Consider the following 6,744-nt stretch of genomic DNA (forward strand, 5'->3'; position numbering starts at 1 on the left):
GCATTTCCTCAACTGAAGCTCCATTCTCTGTGATAACTCCAGCCTGTGTCAAGTTGGCACCCCAAACCATCCAGTACACTTGCTGTTTGTAACTATTACAACCTGTTTTAAGTTCAGTTGAGGATTGAAAACCATCATTTAGAAATACAAGAGCCAAAATAAGCATATTTCAGGAAATAAACATGGTAGCAGATGAACCTTATATTTATTAAAAATCTATATACACAATGCTAGGGCATGGAAATGCCCAATAAATAATAATGTAAGGCTACAAGGCTTCCAAAGTACATTGTGTACAGAAATAAAGACAGAGGTCTATTGAAATCAGGAAATACATCTGGATTTTTCTCTGTGGCTCGTGAGACTTTCAGTAAGCATGGGCAACTATGTCTCAACAGTTATCACCACCAGAGGAGGGATTTCAGGGTTTTCCATTACACCATTGAATTAAAATTATGTCTGTACTCCTGGGTCATCACATTCTTAATCCAAAGGATCACTTGGAGTTTCTAATTCGGTCTGGATGAGGATCAAGGTCAACAGGGAGGAACTAGGGAACCTGAGATGTCAGGATAAGAGGGTTTGGATCACAGCCTTGCTGTTTGTGAGGGGGATATAACATATCAGACCACCAATGGTGGTCATTGTAGTGGTTCCAATTTCTTCTGAGGTCTTCGTGTTGGCTAACACACATACATGAGATCATTGTGTTCTGGATCTCTCAAAGACAAGATAGCAACTGGGCACATAATGGCTACTGAGTGCGGCCCACACATCCATTATGCCAAAATCTGCCCAGATTGTTTCTCTAGTGTGATCCACACATTTGGTGGTTCTACATCCTCTCAGGTGAGCATAACTCCTGGGTTGGATGAAAGAAGGCTATGGCCCACAGCCCTTCTTCGGCATGGAGCCGTCAGCTTCCATTGCTATGGATTGAGGGTTGGTCAGTCATCAGCTTAGGAAGCCTTGTTTCTGCATCTAAGATTTTTAGTGAACTAAACTACTGTGGGGGAAAAAAGATGAGTCATGATAAGGTCGTGTAATCCAAACATTCTTGATATTTTGGTTGTTTGGTCATTATGGGTAGACCTTGTCCCATTTAAGGCCATGGTGTGTGGGACAGGCTCCTTTGCTGTAAGCACATAGTACTGAGTCATATGAAGAGAGGGTGTGGCCCACACACCCTTGAATTTAAGCTGGACCCAGGGTACCCTGTAGTCAGGAAGCTGCCAGGATCCCACTGATGTCACTTTATGGCTTTCACCATCATTGCACTCATCAGACCAGCTTTCCTTGTGGTTAAGCTGTGTCCAACCTTCCTTGAGTAGTGGGTATGGTTCAGGTCACACTTGAGGTCAGCTTCTCCTTGATCTCTGAAGGGCCTCATCTAGAAAGACCTGGGCACAGATGATTTCTGGGTGTGGCTCCCACACCTTTGATTTCAAGGTGTCCCCTTGTTATGTTCATGTTTGGCCAAGAGTATTTAAAAGCAATGACGTGGTCTTAACACACCTGATGTGAGAGTGTTGCCTCTATTGGAAGAATGACATGTGTAGACCCAAACCATAGTGGTACCACAGGAAGCTTCCAGATTGTCATTGAGGAGCGTTCATAACCTATGATCTGATGTCAGTCATCTGTGAAGGAATGATTGTGAGTCCAAATTTCTTGGTGACCATGGCCTGAACTTAGTCACAAATGAGGCTTTTGTTTATTCAGCAAAAGAAATTGACATGAGATAATACCTGTCACAGACCAGGTCAGGGTCATGACTGTGTCCATTTCCTTTGGTCATCCAGGTGAGGTTTGGTCCCTTTAAGGCTTGAGTTCTTTGCGGCAGAATTGTGTCCTGTGTTGGATAGAGGGTGTCACCCACACACCCTTGTTGAAAATATGGGCCCAGGTTGCTTGGAGTTCAAGGAGCTGCCAGGTTTTCTTTGAGGTCTGTTTATGGACTTGTACCTGTGTTAATAACCAGGTCATCATCAGAATCTGCTTCCTGGAGATAAAATGTGTCCAGATGTCAGTAACTTGAAACAAGGCCAATTTTGGGTTAGTTGAACATTGTTGGTGAACAGATAGTACAGCCCAAGTTTCATTCCTAAAGAAATCCATTGAAAGAAAGTTAAGGTCTTGTCTGAAAAAGGTACAGGTGCAGGATAACACCCTTCTTGGTATGATAAGTCTGTACTGACAGGTTATTCAGAAAGCCCTTGGCATATTATGGTGATGGTGTCATCCTTGATCACGTGTTCAGGATGTGATCTGGATTAAAAGATGTATGTATGTGCAATCCACACAGCTGGTACTCTGGAAGTCAGCTTATGGAGTCTTAAAGGTAAATCCAAGATTATTGATGAACAAGCTGGGGTGTGTCTGCATTGATACTTTTGTTGGTAGTAAAATAAGGATTAAAAGTAAGGCTTGCGACAGAGCACCTCGTGGCACACACTCTAACCACAATGTCATTTGGCTTTATAGTTTTGTCCTGAAAACACTTCCTTGTTTGGATACAAAGCTTTTTGTGTGAGGGTGAACCTGGGCTAATTTTACTTTTATCTTTGTGTCCAGAAGTCCTCAGTGTCAGGTTTGGGCCTGGAGCATACTCTTTTTCTTGGTTTGGCCCAGGTCTCTTTCATTTGAGTAATTGGCCCATGCCTACATATCTACTTTTTGGGTCTAGATACCTTCAGAGCCAGGGACTGGCCCAATTCATATCCCTTTTTGCTTCTGGAATTGCATTTTCAAAGTCAGGGATTTCCCCTGGCCCATATCTCTTCTTTCTTTAGGGCTAGAGTTCTTTAGAGTTTAGGATTAGTCCAGGCCTGCATTTCTTCTTAGTTTTGGGGCAAGACTATCTCAGAGTCCAGGATTGGTCTAGGCCCACAACTCATTTTTTTAGGGTTGGGATTTTTCTTTTTCAGGGATCATGGATGGCCCAGGCCCACATCTCTTCTTGTTTTGGGCCTGAGCCTCTTCAGAGTCTGGGGTGGCCCAGCTCCACATGTCTTTTCATTTTTGTCCTGGGCCTCAGGGTTAGAGTTGGCCCAGGCCCACAGCTCTTTCAGGATCAGGGTTGGCCCAGACCCAGATCTCTTCTCTGATTTTCAGCCCAGGCCTCTTTAGGGTCAGGGATAGCCCAGGCCCACATCTCTTTTTGTTTTGGGCCTGGGCCTCTTTAGGGTCCGGGATGGTCCAGGCCCACATGTCTTCTTGATTTGGGCCCAGGCTTCTTGAGGGTCAGAGGTGGCCCATGCCAACATCTCTTCTTTTTTTAGGCCTGGGGCTTGTCAGAGTCAGGGATTGGCTAGGCTCACATTTCTTCTTGCCTTGGGCCTGGGCCACTTCAGAGTCAGGAATGGCTCTCGCCTGCATCTCCTTTTTAGATCCAGCCTTCTTCAGGGTCAGGGCCACATATCTTCTTTCTTTAGTCTCAGGTTTCTTCATGACTAGGGTTTGGCCCAGGCCCACATCTCTTCTTGCTTTCAGCCTGGGCCTTTTCAGGGTCAGTCAAGTGGACATTTCCAGTTTCTTTGGAGATTCAGTTATATCATTTTTTTCCCCTAAAAACTGTCTTACGTGAGGATGTCTTGTTGAGGCTGACATATGGGAGGATGATTTGCTGAGGACAGACATGTAGTGTTTTTCTGGAAGCTGTCCAGAAAGGGGGCATACGATGTTTTGCTAGAGTTAATACTTGAGAGAATATATATTTGGAAAGGGTATAAATATAGCTCAACAGACAGTGGACCATGCTGTGTAGCATTGGTTCACCATGCCACTCTTTGCTGGTCTTTGTTGGGCTTTATTGATGCTGGTCTTCACTGACAACACTGTGGGATTGGTTCACCTTGCCTTCTTCACTGATCATTGTTTGTTGTGACTTTGTAGGGAGAAACACACCAAAGAACTTCTCCTGATGTTCTGGCAACGTCTTGCCACTTCCACAGACTCGAGCTGATTAGCAGAGCCTTGAGGTTTCTTCTGGATCAAACTGCCATTGCTGATTTGTGAATGGTGTTTGTGAATGGATCTAGCTACTTCTGCTGATTCATGTGAACTGCTGCTATCCTGACAATCAATTCAAAAGAATCACTCAAAAGAACTATTTCTAAACAGGTACACATCCCTCTTTGGCCTATTAATCTTTCATTTCCATTAGCTCTGGTTGGGGGTGGGTTAGAAGGTAAGTTAAAGAGTTTAAGAACCATTATTAAAGGAGGTTTTTAAAAATCTAAGCCTAATGGTCAGGGATGACACAAGACCACATCTCTTCTTTAGGCCTGGGACTTGTCATGGTAAGGGATTGCAGAGGCCCACTTCTGTTGTTTTGGGCCTAGGTCTCTTCTTTAGAGTCAGAGGTGGGAGAGTCCCACATGTCTTCTTGGTTTTGGCCTGACCTTCTTCAGGGTTGGGTTTGGACTAGGCCAATATACCTTTTGCTTTGGGCCTGAGCTTCAGGGTCAGAGATTGGCCCAGGCCCACATCTCTTTTTGCTTTAGGCCCAGGCCTTTTCAAAGAGTCATACTTTTGACTCAGCATCTTCCAATTCTGGAATTTGGCAGGCACATATTTTCTCTTTTGGGGTCCCAGAATCTTCAGGGTCAGGGTATTTGGTTCTTTCTAGGGTTGAAGTAATAGATTCTTTTGAGTCCGTGTTTGCTAAAAGCTATTTTGCCATTGGTTTTGGTCTGTGGTCAGCATTTCTAGAAAAAAAAAAGTGTGGGAGTGGATATTAATAGCGGAAAATATCTAGCATCTCAAATGTTCTCAGAACAACATTGACCTCTCCTCAGGGAAACATGCACAGATATTCATATAGCCAACAGTTCAGATGAAATGAATTATACATTATGTAAATTAAAAGATGAACTATGTAGGAGAGAAAACTGGTTGGGAAAATCCTTGTTGCATAGCTGACTGTGCCTGGGATAGAGAGAGCCCATGAGCTCGTGTGGAAAGATTGTTGCTTCAAAGTTGAGAGATCCAAAGTGAATTCCAATAAGACACCCAGATACATGTCTACCTGCAGCCTGATCACATGATGGAGTATCGCAGGTAGTTAAGAGAAACAAAAGAGGTGAGTGTTCATGAGTCTAGAGGATGCCTTCCTAAGGCAGTGGAGGCTTTGCAGATCTTCACAAGACCTTTTTACCCTGTGTGGGAATGGTGTCCTTTCTCTGTATGTCACGAATGGTCATGCTTTGCAAGGGTGTCCTTTTGGTCCTTGATATTGCAACTATTCTCAAGATCACATCTGTCTTGTACATCAAAACCCCTCAGACACTGAATTGTGCCTTAGTCACTCCTTTAAAGAAAAGCCCCCTATCAAGTACAGATGCTGATGTGAGATTGGGTCTTCATCCAAAGATCTTCCACACCAACTTACACTAAAAGGGATCCCTGCCACCCCCTCCTATATAATGGACTCTGCTGCCCTCAGAACTAGGACACACCCATAACCATGACAGTCACCCCTTCAGTGAGGTCACAGAGTCCAAGCTTCACTGTGTTTGGGAAAGTTCAAAGGCTGTTCAGGCACACAGGTGTTTTTTGGACTGGTACTTTAGGGGAAATACCTGAAAACTTTTAAGATCATTTTTTGGGAACAAATTGTTAACACCTTGTTTGTTTGATCACAAACAAGATTGTGTTGATTACTGGAAAAACCTTCCTAACTACCTTGTGCTGCATGTGTTGACTGAGGGTGGGTAGTGTAAGTTGGTCTTTAACCTTCTGTAGGCTCCAGCCTTGAGTCTTAGACCAGATGCTCACTGGCATTTTCTCCCAGAGGCCTCTCTTCATAGCATGTGTATAGTGTTCTCTCCCAGAGATTTTATATGGCATGCCACTCTGCAGACTTGCTTGTATTCCCTGCTGTTTAGGCTTCTTACCAGGACTCCTGATGTGTTCGATCTGGAACATAGTAAGAACTTAACTGAGCCCCCGTCACAGCCATTCAGGTCTTTTCTCCTAGTAATATTAGCTAGCCTGTATACCTGAAGATGCATGCACTCATATACATATATGTATATATGTGTACATGTATGTATATTTCTGAATGTGTATATGTATGTGTGTATGTGTATACTTGTGTGTATATGTATGTGTATATGTATGTATATGTATGTACACTAGAACAGTGCACACTAAATTACATACAATTTAATTTTAAATGTAGAGAGTGTACAAGGTTAGGTAGAGTGCTAGAATAGTGTTTTCTATTGAGTGCCTGCCTCCAGTCATGTTGAGGACAACTCAAGGGTAAAAAAGACAAGATGACTGTTGTGAAGAAGAAAAGTCCCTTCAGAACTCCAGACAATAGGATTCTGTGAAGCATCTTCTTCCTGCTCTGGACACTACAGGCTGCCATAGCTGACAGTTGTCCCTGGCTTGGGGAACAACAGAAATTCATCCTGCACTTGCCTATAATGCGCCTGTCTGTGGTACAGGCTGGCTGTGATCACCCCTTGGGCTCATTCTCTGGTGAGTCTCATTTCCCTGAGTCCTTGTTTGGCAATTCCCTGGCACACATCCCTCTGATAATGACTACAACCATCTGTACTGCTATAGCATGGGTCCTGTTAAAAACCACTTCAAGGACCACATTGTGCCTCACACCCTTTACCACCTTCTATTGCCCGGTATAACACACTGCGGTGAAATCAGGACTTCATCACGGGATCTGTATATATTTCTCCCAACATACAGCCCAACACACCTGCAGTTCCTTCCAGATCT

This window comes from Mus caroli, chromosome 6 (assembly GCF_900094665.2).
Source record: "Mus caroli chromosome 6, CAROLI_EIJ_v1.1, whole genome shotgun sequence".
Lineage (NCBI taxonomy): Eukaryota > Metazoa > Chordata > Mammalia > Rodentia > Muridae > Mus > Mus caroli.